This window comes from Microcebus murinus, chromosome 1, assembly GCF_040939455.1.
Source record: "Microcebus murinus isolate Inina chromosome 1, M.murinus_Inina_mat1.0, whole genome shotgun sequence".
Taxonomy (NCBI): Eukaryota; Metazoa; Chordata; class Mammalia; order Primates; family Cheirogaleidae; genus Microcebus; species Microcebus murinus.
The window spans coordinates 17,353,734-17,372,985 of NC_134104.1; the positions used below are offsets into that span (position 1 = coordinate 17,353,734).

At 38.2% G+C, this 19,252-nt stretch overlaps 1 protein-coding gene across 1 annotated transcript in view; it reads left to right on the top strand.

Moving 5' to 3' along the window:
• The first annotated feature begins 8,110 nt into the window (after nt 1-8,110).
• Nucleotides 8,111-19,252, top strand: part of ATP5PF (ATP synthase peripheral stalk subunit F6) — a 411,638-nt gene continuing 400,496 nt past the window's right edge. Inside the window, exon 1 of the mRNA XM_012764445.2 lies at nt 8,111-8,123. The gene's annotated coding sequence lies outside the window, so the exon portion shown is untranslated. The remainder of the gene's footprint in view (nt 8,124-19,252) is intronic.

Below are 19,252 nucleotides of genomic sequence, written 5' to 3' on the forward strand. Positions count from 1 at the left end.
CCCACACATTCACCCACTATAGAAAACTGCTTTGATTTACTCGTAGTTGCTTTTGCCTGTGTGAAAAACTAGTGAGTTACTACTAAGCTTGATCAGTAACTCCATTAGGAAGTAGTAAGACAGGGTCAGATGAAAAGATTGTCACAATCAAGCAATGCCTACTGATGATCCAGGGACACACACACAGGGTAAAACAGACAAACATCCTGCTATCCAGGAGCATGGGACAGTGGAAAAGCAGGTTAGGTGGGTCATGACTGCTTGGCAAAAAGCCATATTGCACGGGAGGCTGAGGCAGTAGGATCGCTGAGCCCAGGAGATTGAGGTTGCTGTGAGCCAGGCTGACGCCACGGCACTCACTCTAGCCTGGGCAACTAAGTGAGACTCTGTCTCAAAAAAAAAAAAAAAAAAAAAAGCCATATTGCAAATAAACCAGTAAATGATAACACTGATGTGTAAACTTAAACGACAATACTTTACTTTAAAACAGAAGTATTCATTAATGACAAAAAAATGGCCCAAAAAAGGGCGGGGGGAGAGGAAAAGAAAGATTGGGAATGGCCACAAATTAAAAGAGAGACATTGGGTCATGTCAGCTTAATGCAATATGTGAACATCATATGTGTCTTAATTCAAACTTACCGACTGTGGAAACAGTTACAAGCTAATCAGAAAAATTTGAATATAGATTAGACATTAGATGATACTAAGGAACTAGTAACTTTTAGATATGATAATTTTATTAAAATCAGGTCTTATGAAACCTATCAAAAATGATTAAAAGGAAATCTAATAAAGATGAACTATTATGCTTGCTTAATAGCATAGTTCATAAAGATGAACTATTAATTTACTTCAGAACAACTTGAGTAGGAATAGAGAGTGGGTACAGGTCAAATAAAATTGATGGGCACATAATTGTCAGAGTAGAATTATGTGGGTACATTATGCTATTCTCACTCCCTTTGAATGTGTTTAAAATTTTCTACAATGAAAGCGCTTTTTAAAGTTTATAATAGAACCTTAGTTCTAGTACTTATCTAACCTATGGATTGTTTCATTCAATAAATATGGCATGTGAACATTAATTATAAAAATAATAATTATAATTAAAATATAAGGGTATACAAGCATTTTCATTCTGATTATTTCAATAAATCATGCCCTATCATTTCTGTGAACCTTTCCAAGAAAGAGGCCACATCAGTCCCCACTGTTTCCCAAACCCCTCTCATTATTCATTTCCCTCCAGTGCCTAAGGGCACCCACAGCAGAAGGAATGAATCCAAGGAGTGCTGTTGCCTGTTGATATTTTTCCTTCCAGTGAAGGGCAGAATGAACTTTCAGGGCTGCTTGCGGCTGCTTGGAATACAGTAACAGGTCTCCTTCACTCCTAGGCGCCACCCACTGCCACAGACACTCATTCTTGGACCTTGGTGATCTGGAGGATTTCAAGAGAGTCCCTACCATCCTCACTGATTTTAGATTGGTTCTTCATTTGTGATACCTGAGAAAGATGATTTCAGGGACTCTGGGTGACTAATAGGAGACATGGAATGGAAAATGAGGTTCTAACTCCTTCCCCAAAAGAGTAGAAAAATGCCCTTGGCTAGCCATAGGGAGACACTGGCTGGGGCCGGTTCTGTGACCACACCAAACTGGGGTCTACTGGCTCAGGGCAGCAAAGCCAAGCACTGATGCCCAGACTTACAGCAGGAGGAAAAAGGCTTTACTGGAGGCCGCCAAGCAAGGCATATGGGGGCAGCTAATGCTTAAGACCTGGCTTACAACTCAGGGATTTCAGAGACAGAGGTACATTTCAGGCAGGGAAAATTGCAAATCAATACGTGAAGGTTATACACTGGCCTGGCCTCCAAAAAACCAAGATATCTTGAAGTTGCAGGAGGGGGCATAGGTGGATTCGGAAAGTCTTAGATTGGTGGAAAGGAATGTTAGATGAGTGTGACAGGCCCTTCAGGAGGAAATTTAGAACAAATAATGATCACAGTTCAATTCCTTAGTTCCCCCTTATCTGCATTTTCCATCAGCGGGTGTTTCTGTAAAACAACTCAGGGACGTGTGTTAAGTTTCCATAGGGAACAAAAAACCCTCAGGACTCTGGCTTGCCTGGAGAACCATAGTCATTCCCCTTCACATTTGAAGGCTGACTAGGTGCCTGGAACTTTCCCTGAAGGGACTCAAGGTTTCCTTTATTTCCATGTTTAGGGGGCCCAGCAGGCCCCTAAGCAAGGCCCTTGTCCCATCTCAGTTCCAAACAGGAGGAAACAGTGGAAATTCCATTTCCCCAGCAATAAAAGTATAAGCCAAAATCACAAAGCACCTTCATGAAATCCGATCTCAGAGGCTGGAGTGTTATTTTGTTGCAGAAATTACTTGGACACTAATGCCCATGGCTTGCCCTGACATGGGACAGTCACAGCAGTCTGGACCCTGCAACATGTGTCTCCTTGGATTCAAATGTTGAGCTGTTTGTTACATATCACACATATGAATAAATATACAGCATTTTATATCTAGAGGTGGCAAGAGATGAATGTGCTGACCTGTTATCCTCTTTCTCCGAAGGAGTCCCTCACTCCTAGGAAGAAAAATTCCACAGACAAGTGAAAGGAATACTTCAACTTTGGTTGATTTATTCTGCCAGCTGTTAAAGCATTCTTTTTAAATGATGCTTGTCATTTACCTGTACTGGTTTTGGCTTTTGGTATTCAAAACACTCCAAATGCCTGCATTCATATGCCTTTCCATGAGTTTTGAAAGGTGTTTGGGGGATTTCACTAAGCCTAGTGATTTAAAATTCTAAAGGTCAGGAAGTATATCACTGTGTACTTAAACAATGACCCTGTATGGTACAAAAATGAAATATTGATTATGCAAATTGACAGATGCATACTATCTATGATGCTAATGCAGAGTATTGAACTGAATTCCTGTCTGAATAGTTCCAGCCTGTCCATTCACAAGCTATTTGGTCTCAGGTAAATTATTAATTTCTATTACAGACTGTTCATGATCATTCAAAATCTCAGATTCAGTGAAATGCTTATTACTCTAATAAACCTTCAAATTACAACTCTTTGGTTTTCTGGGATAAGAATTTAATATACAAAAATAAGCCTCCAAGAGGCTGCCTCAAACCTGAGCTCCAATATGCTATTCCATATATTGGGAACTTTATCTGAAAAATGGCCATTTGCACAGGGCATTCACTTCCTGAGGGTAGGTCCATCTGGGATACCAAATTGCAGATCAGTTGTTGCTTAATGAACTTAGGATCAGAACATATGACATTCTGTTTCTGAAAACCTGCTTCCTTCAAGCCAAGATAGCTTGTTAAGACTTTTGCCATCATAGAAATATATCAATTTAGACACTCAATATTAGTCATGAAAAATTCACAGCATTTTCTCTTGTGTATAATGCTGGAAAATGCCTTCAACTCTTATTTTAAGCTGTAGGAGGGGAAAAATAATTTTCTTTCTAATCTTCATAGTTCTTAGTTGAGATGGAGTTCTGTAACAAAAGACAGATTAACAAGAAAAAAGCAAACAGAAGTTTAATAACATGTATACTTCATGTACACCAATAGATACATAGAGAAATGAGTAAATCTCCAAGAGATGGCTTGGAATTAGAGCTTAAATACCATCTTCTGCTGAAAGAATAAAAGAAGGGTGTTGGGGAGGCCAGTAACGGGGAGGTGACCAGGAAAAGCACTGTAAATAATGGTAAGGTTTGTTACACAGATTTAAGTCAGTGCCTTCCTCATTGATAAGAGTCTATAGTGATTTAGTCATCCTTCTCTTCCTGGTACAGAGAAGAAGGAGATATACTTATGCTAACTAAAGAAATAAGTAGGTTCATAAATTTAGAAAGGAGATCTTTATTTCGCATAAACAGTTGCAGCCTGTGGGTGGCCGTTCTGACAGGCTGGAAAACAGAGCCCGGGCCAGAAGCCAGGAACTCTGCTTCGAGGCAGGGACAATGCGAACAGGAATTTATACTGAGCAGGATGCCCAAATATACATATTTAACAAGCTAAAGGAGTCATGAATATTTATTAAAGCAGAAACATGAGCATGCATAATCGAGCTCTATGCCCCTTTATGGGGTCCACGTTCAGAAATGGCTGCCCTCTCATGTCAAAAGGTGAAGCAAGGACACAAAAACCCGCTCAGAGCATGCTCCATAGAGTGGTTAAAAACATTCCATGGTTTGCAGTCTCCCATCAGGAAAGAATGCTGGTCTGGATGAAGAAATTTGTTTCTGTTTAGCCCTTAGGTAAAAAGCCTGATGGCCATTAGTAAGGGAGGGGGTATAATGAGGTGTTTCTGACCTCCCATCAGTCATGGCTGGGAACTCAGTTTTAAGGTTTCTCTGGGGTCCCCTTTGCCAAGAGGAGAATCTGTTCAGCCAGGGGGGGACTTAAGATTTTATTTTAGTTCACACTTATAAATGAAGATTTTCTTTATAGATGTAAATTTTCCTCGTAAAAGAGTAACTTCTGTGTTTTCAGAGCTTCCCTTGTGTCTATAGTTTCTCAAAATAATCAATCACAATTAATCTTTATGCCAAAGACACATATTTTGGGGTGTTATATTTGGGTCTCCTATAGTAATATTTTGGAGTGGCATTTTCTGATCTCATATACTGCTCTATATAGAATGTGACCTCAACTCTATTATAAATGATTGGATAATAACTTCTTTTTTACTATTTGTTTTCTCTTCTTTATAACAAACACTTGTGGTGTCTGGGCCACACCCCTTGGTCCACCAGACAATTCGTGCAAGTGACCAGCATCCCACCTCAAGCTATGATGCGGCATCTTTCACATTTTAGACTTTCTCTGAAGTCATTCAAAGCAACTAGCCTACCTCTCCCCTAAACAGGCACAGCTTGGAAGTGTGTGATGCAAAAGTGCCTCTAGAAACAATACCCAATCAAAGGGAGGCAGGAATTAGTGATGGGCACTCAGTCTCCCTATCCTTTCCTGAAACATCTCCTGAGGGGAATCCTACAAAGTTTCTTAGAAGGTCTCAAGCAGAATTGAGCCCCAATTGTCCACAGAGGTAGCTAGCTCAATAACTCTCACTCTCCTACTTATTTACTTCTGAAAGTAACTCCCAAGTAAACTACCTGCGCCCACGTATTTGTTCGTGTTCTGCTTTCTTGGAAATGCAAAGGCATTCTTCTTGATGACACCTGGAAGACATTCCAGTCTCACAAGCAAGACACTCTTAAGTTGATGTTCCCTTTAAAAGAGACATTTTATTAATCCTTCCCCCAAATATTGGAGTTGCCCCCTACATGGTATAAGCGTCCCCGCCTTATGCAACTTAGATATTTCAGGCCTTTTCAGTAGCATTTCATTATCTGGCTACCTACATCACTGTATTATTTCAACAAAATGGTCAGTTATTAAATTGTTGAAAGCCCAATCTTCCCATGCATGTACCTTAGGACAGAGATCTGTGCCCAGGTTTTCAACATGAATGCCAAAATTCTACACATGTTTTTTGCTTTTAAAAACTATTATGATATATATATAATACAGAAATTAAAAAGATTCTGCTAGGATTTCAACTGTTTCAATAGGATTTTTTAAATAGATCAGTACTAATTTCTAATCTTAAGACACAAGAATTTAAATATCATAATAAGCAACTCTTTCAAGGAAAATTGAAAAGTGATAACATAGAACCTGGTGGAATTTTTACAACAAATATATTTTTAAATCTTGAACTTTAAATCACAACTAATTAAGTAAAACTAGTTCTATCTTAATACAAAATTATTCTTAAATATTTAATTACTTAATTGTTTTCATTATTTAAGATGATGCCAATCAAATCCTTCTTCCAATGGCTTAATATAGTTGTTTAGCTCATGAGAGAGGAAAATTTCTTCCAATCTGCTGGAATAAACACAGTTCTCCCAAGATGGAGAACTTAACACATTATGTTAATATTAGCGAAAAGAGTTACAATAATGGGCCTTTTTTAATGGTAATATCTAATTGAAACTTCTGGAGTCTCTAAATTATTGTTCTTTATTTCTATTGTCACAATGTAAACTAACTGACTTGGAGCAGAATTCATTGTGAATAAGACTTAACACCTGCCCTTACATTAATAGACTCTCAAGACTGTTATTGCTTAGGGATGATTTAGAGAATGACTGGGCATATTGTCCTTGAAATTAAACTTGCTTTTAAAGCAATGCAAAGACATTTTGGAATTAAAAATTTTGAAACTTTTTGGATTTTACAATAACTACTTAAACATTAAAAGTAAATATTTATGTTCACTAAGTCCAAAAACAAATTTATATTTGCAAAACCAAAATTCTTGCAACAGTTTTGAAAGTAATGTTATTTATTACTTTGCTTTCATTTGATTTTTTTCTTAATGAATGGTTTTATTCTTAAAGAAATGACATTTTACAAAATACTAATAGTGCCTTACATTTGCATGGCACTTTCAAGTACCAAAATCACTTTAACTTAATTTTTTTTTTCTTTTAGCTGAGGCTCAGAAAAAAACTTTGTGAGACAATGAGAATATCTCATTTTACAAATAAGGAAACTGAGGTCACACTGTGAGTAAGTGGCAGCGTCAGCATTCAAATTCCAGCTCCAGTTTAATAATAAACCATAACTGCTAACACTTGTACCATAAGTACTAATATTTCCGTAAAGAATGCCTTAAAAATCACTTCAAGCATGCCACAAGGTGAAATGGAAGCACATTTCTCAGCAGTTGTATTTAAAGTCAAAAAGGGAGGTCTCCCCTTCATGAAATGAACAGCAAGTAGGGATACCAGTCGGTGGTTATTTCCCAGGTGTCTGGACTCCAGGAAAGGTGGTTTCATTGAGTTCGTAAGGCAACTGCAGCAACCTGACAAAACATGATAGCATTAAACGAGTCACTGTAATTTATCAAATCATTTATCCATAAAGTAAAAAATCCTTCTAAAGTAGAACACACAATAGATTGTAAAAATTCTGTGAGACATGTCAGGGTTTATCACATTAATGATGTTCTACATTTAATCGATAAGACTAAAGCAAATCTTAGAGACATGCTAATACTCAGGAAAGAAGGGACCACTGATCATGACATGAGGTGGTAGGGTGCTAGCCCTGCAGTCCTAAACAAATGTTCCCTGTGGTTCCACCTTTTTTTGAGACAGAATATCACTTTGTTGCCCTGGCTAGAGTGAGTGCCATGGCGTCAGCCTAGCTCACAGCAACCTCAATCTCCTGGGCTCAAGCAATTCTGCTGCCTCAGCCTCCCAAGTAGCTGGGACTACAGGCATGCGCCACCATGCCCGGTGAATTTTTTCTATATATATTAGTTGACCAATTAATTTCTTTCTATTTATAGTAGAGACAGCCTTGCTCTTGCTCAGGCCGGTTTCGAACTCCTGATCTCGAGCAATCTGCCCATCACAGCCTCCCAGAGTGCTAGGATTACAGGCGTGAGCCACCGTGTAACTTTGCTATGTGTATTACTCGGGGTTCTCCAGAGAGACAGAATGAGAGAGAGAGAGAGAAAGGGAGAGAGAGAGAGAGAGAGAGAGAGAAAGGGAAAGCACAAATTCACCTTTTCTTTGCCTTTTTGTTCTGCTGGGCGCACCCAGCCAATTAGAAGGTGGCTGCCCACGTTGAGGGCACATCTTCCCCACTCAATCCACCTACTGACAGGCCAATCTTCTGCATAAACACCTTCGCAGAGATGTCCAAAAATAATGCTTTCCCAGTTATCTGGGTATTCCTCAATCTAGTCAAGTTGACACCTAAAATTAACTGTCACCCTCTGTGTCTATCTCACTAGCAGTTTTATTTTGAGGAAGTGGATCCCTATCCCTCATATAAAATGTGTGATACTCTGTGATTTAGTCAAAGTAACAAGTGACTTAGCATGACTTGACACCACCAATAAAATATTATTTAAAAGCATTAACATTGACATTACAGAAAGGGTCAGTCGCTTGCAATCACAAAATCTGAGAGCATTTCTCGGTAGCAAAGAAACGAAAGAGAAACCATAAAAAACAAAGTGTTGTTAAATAAATCTTGAATGAAGGAGAGTACATGGGTCCTTAGGAAATCCTTGTCTTTGGTTGAAATTGTATCAGTGTGTCACTCTCTCCTATCGCCTTTAAGGCATTCATTGACAAAGACTTTCTCTTCCATGATGCTATGATTAACTTTGATGGATGATGCTTATTCTTCCCCCAGCACTCTGTTTTTTAATAAACTAATTCAAGAAAGAAAAATAGATTCCAGGAATATACACCATCCCTGTCTTTTAATAATATATTGCATTGTTTAAATATTTTAGAAGTTTGACATTTCATTTTAAAATCTAATGAGGAGTTGTTATTTTTCCCTTTCTTTCCTTCCTTTGCTATTAGATTTAATCATAAACCCAACAACCAGGCCACAGCAGGGTAGGCAAACACACCAGCAGAGGTGAGGACAGGGGGAGCTGAATGGCCCAGTCCCAAGTATCAGAAACTGAGAGGAGTGACAAGGACATCCATGTAGGAAGGCTACCTAGCGTGGTGTATTAGAGCCTAGAGGAGTGAGAGGGCATCCTCATAAAAGGGTGATCCAGCACAGGCTTTCAGAGCCTAAGGAGAGGGAGAGAGCACCCACGCAGGGCAGAGAGTAGAGTAGCAATGGAAGCTTGGCCGCTGATGAGGGAGAGGTAATGAAAAAATAAATATATTCAATATAACTGGAGAGTCAGGTTTCACACTGTCAGAGAAGAAAGCTACAAATATTGAAATGGGGGGGAGAATAAACAATAAACTCGGCGTTGTTGGACTGAAACTAGAGGAATTGTTATGGACTTCAGTAAATACAGACATATAAATAAAAAGGAAATCCATGTGCATGTATGCACATTATCATATGTTCCTTAGTTTTTGTCCTCTGACACAGTGTAGAAGCAGTGACACCCCAATATCAATGAACACATTTAGCACCCAAATCCTGGCTTCTAAATGCTATTCTCATTAACAGGACTCTCACTAACATGACTCCTTAGCAAAATGACCCATTCCAGGATGAGGCAGAAAAAGTACAAAATGAGCCTAGAATATACTGTTGTATCAGAAAGTCAAGAAATGTTCAAAGAATGATGGAGACATGCCAAAAGATTAGAGATGCAATCAAAGTCACTCTTACAGTAACAATTTGATCATTAAAATTAATAATGACAGTAGAGGATTTTAGTCCATTAAATAAGTAGACCACAAATCTATAAAGATTTAAAGAAAGAAATGAATAACTTGAAAGTTTGAAGACAAACGAGATGTTAGCAAAGCTTTAAAGTATCTCATCATGAAATACTTACTATCTCCTAAGGAGGAAAGAGTAAATTTGACTGTGAAGAAACCTGGCAGACATCACGTTAGCCCAGTTATCAAAGTGAACATCATCAGTAATTGGACAAACCACAGCCGTGTACCACAGACAGCATGCAATGAGAAGAAAGCAGCATCACTTCTATGATATGCTTGTGAAAGATGCATGAATTTAATCATGAAATAAAATTAGACAAATCTGAATTGAGAGACAGTCCACAAAATAACTGGCCTGTGAGCTTCCAAAGTGTCAAATTTGTGAAGTTCAAGGAAAATCTGTTGACTTTTCCAAGCCTACAGAGGATTAAAAGACATGGCAACTAAACGCAGCCCATGGTTCTAAATTGGATGCTTCTGCTGTTAAGGACATAGTTGGGACAACTGGAGAAACTTGATGACAGTCATATATCAATGTTAACTTCCTGGTTTCTGTGGTTGTATTTTGGTTATATGGTAGAGTGTCTTGGTTTGTAATCTGTTGAGGTATTTTGGGGTCATTGTGCAACATGTTGGCAATTTGCTTTCAAATGGAGGGGGAAGGGTGGGGGGGAATATTCTTAGTACTTTTCTCCCAACTTTCCTGTAATTTTAGGATTGTTTAAAAAAATGTTTAAGCTTAATGAGTTGTTGTAAATAGTGGAAATCATTTAATAGACTACAGCTCATTTAGCCTCATAGAGTAATTAAAAGATATCTGTGAAACTTCTAGTTTTTCCCTCTCTGGTCATTTCCATACAAATTTGACCATAAAACAAGCATATCAAACAAAAAAAAAAAAAGAAAAGAAAGAAAGAAAAGAAAATACAACCCCTTTCCTTTGTACAGTGAGATTTAAGCATGTGTATAAATTTTTTAAAACGTTTGATTCAATAATTAAATTTCACTGGTAGCATTTGTCTCATTATAGCAGTGACTGATAACTGGTAAAAATAAAGTTGCAGATTGTCATTCCAGCTTGCCAAAACTGACATGGATGTTCCAGAATGGTGTTTCCTCCCCCAAATAGTTCTGCTTATACTAATGTTATTTCAACCCATATGTGATTACAGTTCACCATTTTTTCAGTTGTTTTGTTCTTAAGCAATTACAATTAACTGGCACAAGTCCTATTTATAAGAGGCAATGCCATGCAGTGAAACAAGACTGGACAAGAGGTAGGAGCTGGCTCTGACACAATCTAACCATGACTTTGGATAAACACTTAACCTCAGTATGTCTCAGTTTCCACTTATATAAAATTAGAGTACAAAGCTAGACAATTTCTAAAGGTCCTTTGAACTTGTCTTAATGTCTTTTTCATTTGCATTCAAACTATTTTCTTAATTAAATTGCAATGACCAACTTTAATTTCCTTTCACTTTTTCACAGTGCCTAGCATAATTTTATTGTCTTTATTTACTTTTTATTTATTTTGCTTATCATAGGGCCTCATAACTTGTCAACAAACTATCAGTTTCTTATCTTAAATTAGTGGAAACTTTCTATAATATAGGGCAAAAATGATCCACTATAAGCAAACATGTTATTTCTGTGTTGTTTCAATTCATGGTTCTAATTTTGCATCTGCTAAAAAAATGCTTTCTTTAGTGGGAGTGATAAAAGCCTGCTAAATTTCAACCGTCTCTGTGTTTGTCTCTTGATATGCACATCTGAGGACCAACCCCAATAAATATGAATCATGTTAAAAATTCAAGCTATTTATAGGATACCCATGAATCAGTAATCATAGAAATGTATGTATTGTAGAAACAGTTATAGAATCTATAAAATGTAGAATTTCTATAAAACATACATTGCTACTTCAAGATACTCCTAGATTATTTTGCTTAATAAGGCTTTGATTAGAAATTAACAATTTAAGATATTAAATATTGATTTAGAACAAATGAGCTTTGAATTATTATAAGTATTTAAATTTTTAATGCTTCTTAATGTATATAATTTGTGCCCATTATTTCATTATGTGAATTATTTGCAGAATATAGGCTTTTAACAATGTGGTGAAACGGATAGAAGGTTCCTAAGTAAAATAATCTATTCCTCATAAGTGAACTCACTTAGGTATGGAACATCAAAAATGAAGAGCTCTTTGGTAACATTGAATAAAATTTTTTTTTTTTTTTTTTGAGACAGAGTCTCACTTTGTTGCCCAGGCTAGAGTGCTGTGACATCAGTTTAGCTCACAGCAACCTCAAACTCCTGGGCTCAAGCAATCCTATTGCCTCAACCTCCCAAGTAGCTGGGACTACAGGCACGTGCCACCATGCCTGGCTAATTTTTCTATATATTTTTAGTTGGCCAATTAATTTCTTTCTAATTTTAGTAGAGATGGGGTCTCGCTGTTGTTCAGGCTGGTTTTAATCTCCTGACCTTGAGCGATCCGCCCGCCTCAGCCTCCCAGAATGTTAGGATTACAGGCGTGAACCACTACACCCGGCCTTGGATAAAATATTTTTTTAAATTAGATATTTACTCTTTTATAAAGAGTCCACTTGATACAAATGGATTTTTAAAAATCCAACATTCCATAAATGCCAAGAGTTTTTATGGGCATTAAGTTGACATGGGCACAAACACACTGGTAAAAATTCAATGATAATTTATAAAAATAGTGGAATTAGGGGGCAGTGACATACACCTGCAGTCCCAGCTACTTGGGAGGCTGAGGCAGGGGGACTCCTTGAGCCAAGGAGTTTGAGGCCAGCCTGGGCAACATAGCAAGACCTACCTCTAATATAAATAAATAAATAAAAGATAAGTTACATAAAGAATTTGCACATTAAATTAAAGCACAGAAGTGTGAGAGCTCCTTTCAAACAGATTGGTTTTATAAAAATAAAGATAACTTAAGAAACTTTAAAGTCATTGGCTCCCAGTATCCAAATTTTATTTATGTATTTTTATTTAAAAATATATAAAATCCTGACCTGGGCACAGTGGCACACACCTGTAGTCCTAGCTACTTAGGAGGCAGAGAGAGGAGGATGGCTTGAGCTCGTAAGTTTGAGTCCAGTCTGGGCAACATAGCACGACCCTGTATCCAAAAATAAATAAATAAAACATAAAATCCTTATAATCATTAAGAGAAAAACAATACTTTTTCATTAACAGATAAAAGAACCATCACAAATAATTTTTTTAAGTACTTGGGAAATTTATTCCCTATTAATTCATCCCAGAATATATAATAGACAAAATATCCATCAAAATGTAACCAGCCATATTAGCACAACAGAACAAACTCCTGCTCTCTGGGAGGTAACATTCTCGCTACTTACTCAGAATTCTAACTACATATACTAATAATATATTAAATTTACTAAAATAAAATCTTCAAAGTGTGATAAATCAGATGTAAAGAAAAGATATCTGTAATTACGAGTTGCTATGGTTATTGAAATACTGGTGAGTTAGGGCTTGATAAGAAGACATAAATCCTGACATTAAATTCCCTAATGCGTGACACGAGGTGGTCTAATCTCTCACATGTGGGAGTTCTCGTGCCCCAGAATCTTGAAGAATTTTACAACTTGGCTCCTGATTCTTAGCAAAGGACTCCCTGAGGTCTAAGCAGCATTTTCATTTTTCAGGGAAATAAATTAAGATATAGAATAGTTAATGATGAATGTTCACATATTAAATTATCATAACTGCAGGGTTGTGAGTTTTTTTTTTTTCTGGGGGGAAAGGAAGATCCATTTTTCCATGTGACAATTCTGCAATATGAATTAACTAAAGAGTTTAAAGCAATTGGAAAAGGCTTAGATATTTTTAAATACTTGCAATCCCTGGGAAACCACACAAAAGTAGACAGGTCCTATAAACCCAGACACGATTTGCAAAGCATAGAAATAAGACCAGAAACAATACAATACAGCATACTTGGCTTGGGAGCCCATTTCTGCCTTTTCATGTCTGTAACTGCAGCAACAAGAGGTGGTCTCTAAATATTGGTTGAATCAATAAATTAATGAGCCTTAATCTTACATATATAGTCTTTTTCTTTTGAAAAATCCAAATGGAATTTCTTGTCCAGTGTCTGACTCAGCAGCTGGCATTTCCCTTTATGTTTATCCTCAAGCTTCGTGCTTCTCTGGATTTACATAAACTCTTCTAGCCCTACTGGCTACAGAAGCACAATGGGACCAAGAAGATGGACATTCCATCCTTTGACCATTTAGGGAAAATATAACTGTTTCATTTTCCTTGCCCTTGGGGAACCCAATTAAAAACATTTGTAGTCTTTTTCCTCTGCAAACCAACAGATTTTAGTCCACACTTAATAAAATGTGTTAAAGATTCTGTCTTTACATGATTCATAATGCTAATGAATTCATCAATCCCATTATCACACGTCTTTCTGTTAATGTCAAACAGGATGCAGCTGACAGGGTCATCACCCCTAAAATAAAAGTTCATGGATGTACACGTTTGTTCTTGATGGGGGAGTCATCTCTGGCCAACCCTTGACTTTCTAAGTTTCTGTCACTTGAATGTCAATAATTGTATACAATTTTCACATTATTCTGTCACTATATGTCGAAATTTCCAATCGGGGCATATCTTTATGTATTTAAATGCATATCCTTTACCACTTTGTAAACAAGTGCCCTTTTTCTAAAAGTGTTTTATATCCTTTTACTTTAACATTTTTCTATATTTATGGTCATTTGGGACTAATGGGTGTTTTCACACAGTCTTAGTGGAGGTTGCGGCTGAGTTAGGGATTCTTAGGCACAGGTGGTTTAACGAGGGACTGTTTCAGAAGAAACTTGTAAAGAAGTGAGAGAAGCAGAATAGAGCAGGGGAAGAAGTGAAGCCAACACGTGGATTAAGCTGAAATCTAGCTTCAGCCTGATCCGTTTAGGAATAAGAGTGACACCACAATGATTGTCCCACCTTGAGGCAAAGGGGTAGAACTTCCATACCAATTGGTTAATTGGTATGTGCTCAGGCAACTTCCAGTGAGGTGGCCGAGTCTACTGAGGACAGTTCTCCATAGCTGCCGGCTTTTAACAGCTAACACTCACAGCAGCTAGGCGGTGGGCGCAGACGCCTGCTAGAAGGATTCTTTCCTGATGTTTAACTTTACCAAAGGGAAGATAGAACCTCCCATGGATTGAGGGTCTAGTATTATTGTCTTCATGATATAGGTATTCGTCATGTCTTCAATATGTGAACATACTACTTTAAACAATAGAACTGCAGTAAGTTGGTTACCCATCTCTAGACAAGTAAAGACCTAAGTGGATGAAAACAGAATACGGTCAACCCTTGAACAACACCGATTGAATTGCGCAGGTCAGCTTATACGTGAAATTTTTTTTCGATGAAAGTTACACTGAGTGTATCTGCTCTCCTGCCTCCCCTTTCACCTCTCCATCTCTTCAGTCTCTGTCGCCCTGAGACACCAAGACCTACCTGAGCTTGCTCCATGTGAAGGCGACAAGGATGACGGCCTTTATCATGATCTCCTTCCACTTAATGAATAACAAATATATTTTCTCTTCCTTATGATTTTCATAATAACATCTTTTTTTTTCTCTAGCTTACTTTATTTCAAACTATAGTCTATAATACATATAACATACAAAATATATGTTAATCAACTGTTGTGTTATCGATAAGGCTTTTGGTAGTTTAGTTTCAGGGGAGTCAAAAGTTATCTGAGAATATTCAGCTGCATGAGGACTTAACACCTCTCACACCTGCATTGTTCAAAGGTCAAGTGTATTTAATAGTGCTCATAATAAAAACTTAAATTCCAAACACAGTCTTATCCTATGAATTCAATTCTGGAAATTGCACTCCAACAATGATGGCCACTGTGCAAATTTCAGTAGCGATTATAACTTTCAGATTTTTATGTCACAAATGGTAGTAATTTAGGCAACTTCTGTACCATTTAAATCAATAGCAGATTTACCAGCAAAGGTGGAAGTTTCACTCTCACCATGCTAAGGTGTCCCTTTGCTAATGGCTATGGGCCAGCTTTAGCAATGTCCTTCTCAAGGAGCACTGTAATGGAAAATGCACTACAACTATATAACCTTTTTTTTTTTTTTCAAGACAGAGTTTCACTTTTGTTGCCCAAGCTAGAGTGCCGTGGCGTCAGCTTAGCTCACAGCAACCTCAAACTCCTGGACTCAAGCGATCCTTCTGCCTCAGCCTCCCAAGTAGCTGGGACTACAGGCATGTGCCACCATGCCTGGCTAATTTTATATATATATATATATATATATATATATATATATATATATATATATATGTTTAGTTGGCCAATTAATTTCTTTCTACTTATAGTGGAGATGGGGTCTTGCTCTTGCTCAGGCTGGTTTTGAACTCCTGAGCTTGAGCAATCCGCCCGCCTCGGCCTCCCAGAGTGCTAGGATTACAGGCGTGAGCCACCGTGCCCGGCCTACAACTATATAATCTTAGAGCAACATGAGAACATAGACTTTTGGTTACTTAATTTAAACCTCTTCTCTGATATCATAGTGTGCCTCCATTTTTATTTTCTTTGGCCCTTACATTTAATGCCTTTTTAGTGTCTTATGGGTTCCTTTATGCCTTCCTCCCTGCATATTTTCCATTCCATGGATTGATTTTTGCTCTTTTATAGGGATAATTACTAGAGGAGCAAGACAACCTTGCAAGCGGATCAAGTGGATGGAAGAATCAGAAACAACCCTGTCCCTTTCCTTCCTGCACTTGTGTACATTTATGACTGACCCCATCATTTAGGGACAGTTATGCATGATCATCAAGGTAGCCTCCTAGACTTCCTTGTTGCTTCATCGATATGGGGTCGTGGATGAGAACAAAGGTTCTGGAGGCTGGAGTATGCCCAACTTAAAGGGTCGCTGTGGTCCCCGAAGCATCATGCTCCTCTGTTTGCTTGCGTATGGCTGCTATGAGCTAGACGCAGTAACTGTAGATCAAAGCTAAAGATGTATAGCTTTCAAAACAGAAGAAAGGAACTTGTGGCTACTGCTTGCATACATCTAAGAATAAAATGTGACGTAGCCCCTGATGGAGCATTCTCTATGACCTTAAAGACCTGGAAATATCCAAGTTTTATAAGAGTATATAGCAACCACATTATCTGTGAAGAAATGGGTACTACTGGCTAGCTACATAAGCTCAGAACATTATGCACAATCCGCAATCTTCAGAGACACACCAAACGTTCCAAAACAACTATGTTGGGAGGAATTAAGTGTAGATAGAAGGTGTGCCCGTTTCATGAGTCATGGAGGGTGGAGTTGGGGAAGGATAAGTACAGACTTGAACTTGGGGTTTGGAAATTTTCTTCTCTACGCTGTGGCATGAGTGGGATAGCATCACATGGGCACCAGTTTCTAGCCAGTTTGAAATTCCTCTGTTTCCTTTTTTTTTTCCTCCAGAATTCTTTACTTCAATCTATTTAATCTGGAATCTAATCTATGACGTCTCTCCTTTATATAGTTTTATCTGCACAAGCTTTGGCTACATTTGGGAAAATATGAAGTTTTTTAGAGCTTAAATTTTACAAGCAATTCATGTTCACTTTAGAAAGGAGATATTCATGACGTTTAATTCCCACAGAACATTTGATGACAAATGAGGCACAGAGAGGTTAATGGCTTGCCTGATGTCACACAGCTATCTAGTAGGCAGTTATAAATCATTGCATAATCTTTCTTCTCTTATCCATTAGTTCCAACTGGTGGGCTGTCTATTAAGCAATTATATTTCCCCTTTAAAGATTTTTTATTCCAGAAGCCTTTATGATCCAGCAACACTCAACTACTCGTACCATGTATTTCTCATAAAAGCTATGTCTTTGTTTACACTTCACCCTTTGTTTACACTTCACCCAGGAAAGCCTCCTAGCCCCTGCCCAGCCCCTCTACATCTCTGCTTCCTATTCATTTCTGCCTTTCAGGTAGCCTTGCTCAGTGTCCCCAAGATGGGCTGGGAACATCTCTTCAATACTATATTGTATTATAACAACCAAGTTGTATCATAATACAACAAAACTGCCATAATACAACAAACAGGAGACCTACATTTTATCCTTAGATTCATACCAGCAGTGGCCACGAGTTTCTCTCTTCCTTTTTGAAAACTATACATCTTTATCTTTGATCTGTATTTACTGCCACTAGCTCTTGGCAGCTGTACACAAGCAAAGAGAAAGAGCATGATACTCTCAGTATCACAGCAACCATTTGGGCATACCAGATGTTTCCATGAAGTAGCACTATACTTATGTCTGCTGCAAATAAAAGTAGTTACCTTACCATTAGGCTCTATCGAGACTTGGAGAGACTGGAATCCATTGTGCCCACCCAAACTGCCCAGTGCCTAGAACAGCAACTGATACACTGTCAGTGCTCAGTGATTATTAACTGAGCGACTAGCTTCACAGGGAAGTGTTTGAGGGAGAGAAGGGTAGAATCACTAACTCTTGACCTTTCCAGTGACAGGAGAATCAAGACAAAGCTGAAACTCAGAAATTTCATTCTAAGGCATGTGCTTAAATTTTTTTGGTAAAATATTCACACAAAAATCTGTGCACAAATGTTTACAGCAGCATTATTTGTAATGGCCAAAAGGTGGAAACAACCCAAATGTCCATCTGTGATGAGCGGATAAACAAAACAGAGTATACCATGCAATGGAATTGCATTTGGGCATAGAAAGAATGAAGTACTAATGCATCTACAGCATGGATGAACCTTATTCATAATGTCACGCTAAGTGAAGGAAGCCAGTCACAAAGACACATAATGCACAATTCTATTCATATGAAATGCCCAGCACGAGGAAATCTATAGAGATAGAAAGTAAATTAAGCGGTTGCTTCGAGCTGGGGCGGAGGGAGAGGCAGGGGGATTTCTTTTTGAGGTGAGGAAATGGTCTAAAATTGACTGTGGTGATGACTGTGCATATCTGTGAATATACTAAAAACCATTGGATTGTACACTTTAAATGACTGATTTGCATGGCATGTGAATTGTCTCAATACAACTGTTAGAGAAAGAGGGAAAGAGAGGAGAGAGAGAGACAGACAGACAGACAGACAGAGAGACAGAGAGAGAGAAAGGGCGTGGGGAGAGAAGGCTGAAATGTGTCAGACTAAAGGCTGCCCATCAGAAACTTCCCGGCACCTTAGCAAGAATCATGTCAGGCATTTGCTGAAGATTTTCCAGCCTGAGCCCTCATTTCTCCCTTGCCTATTTCTAAGGCCTGGACCAGAGTTCACTTCAGACTCAGACTGTTTGGGGCAATTATCTCATTGTGATCTCTTCTTTTTTGTTGTGTATAATAACCAGCTGAACAAAATGAAAAGCTGTCCCAGCCAAGTCCATAGTTTCAATACCAAACTAGCATTTATTGAATGCCCATTATGTGCCAAGCACTTTGCAGATGTCACCTCTAAGCCCCATAACAACCCCAGGGAATATGTTGCATTATCTTCTTTTCTCAGAGGAAGACAGGGACCAAGCTTAGCTCATCAGCATGGTGGTCACCATGCAGGACCTGGGTAGACAAAGTCCTAACACGTATGTGTCTGATTCACAGAATCTATTCTTTATTCACAAATTATATCCCCAAAGTCTAGCGTGGTAGACAGAAATGCATAGAGCCAATACAAGAGAGGAAATCAAGAGAATTTGGAATGTCTGATAAAGGCAAATAACCTGATTTAATGTTCCAACACAGAACAGTAACATGAGAATTCCATTTCAAAATCCTGCCCTAACGGCTTGTACAATGACAAATGGTTCTCCTGGGTCTGGGGCTACTGAAGACGTCTGTTTGAAGAGGGAGCTTTTAAATCTTGTTTCAGCTGAGCAAGCAACAG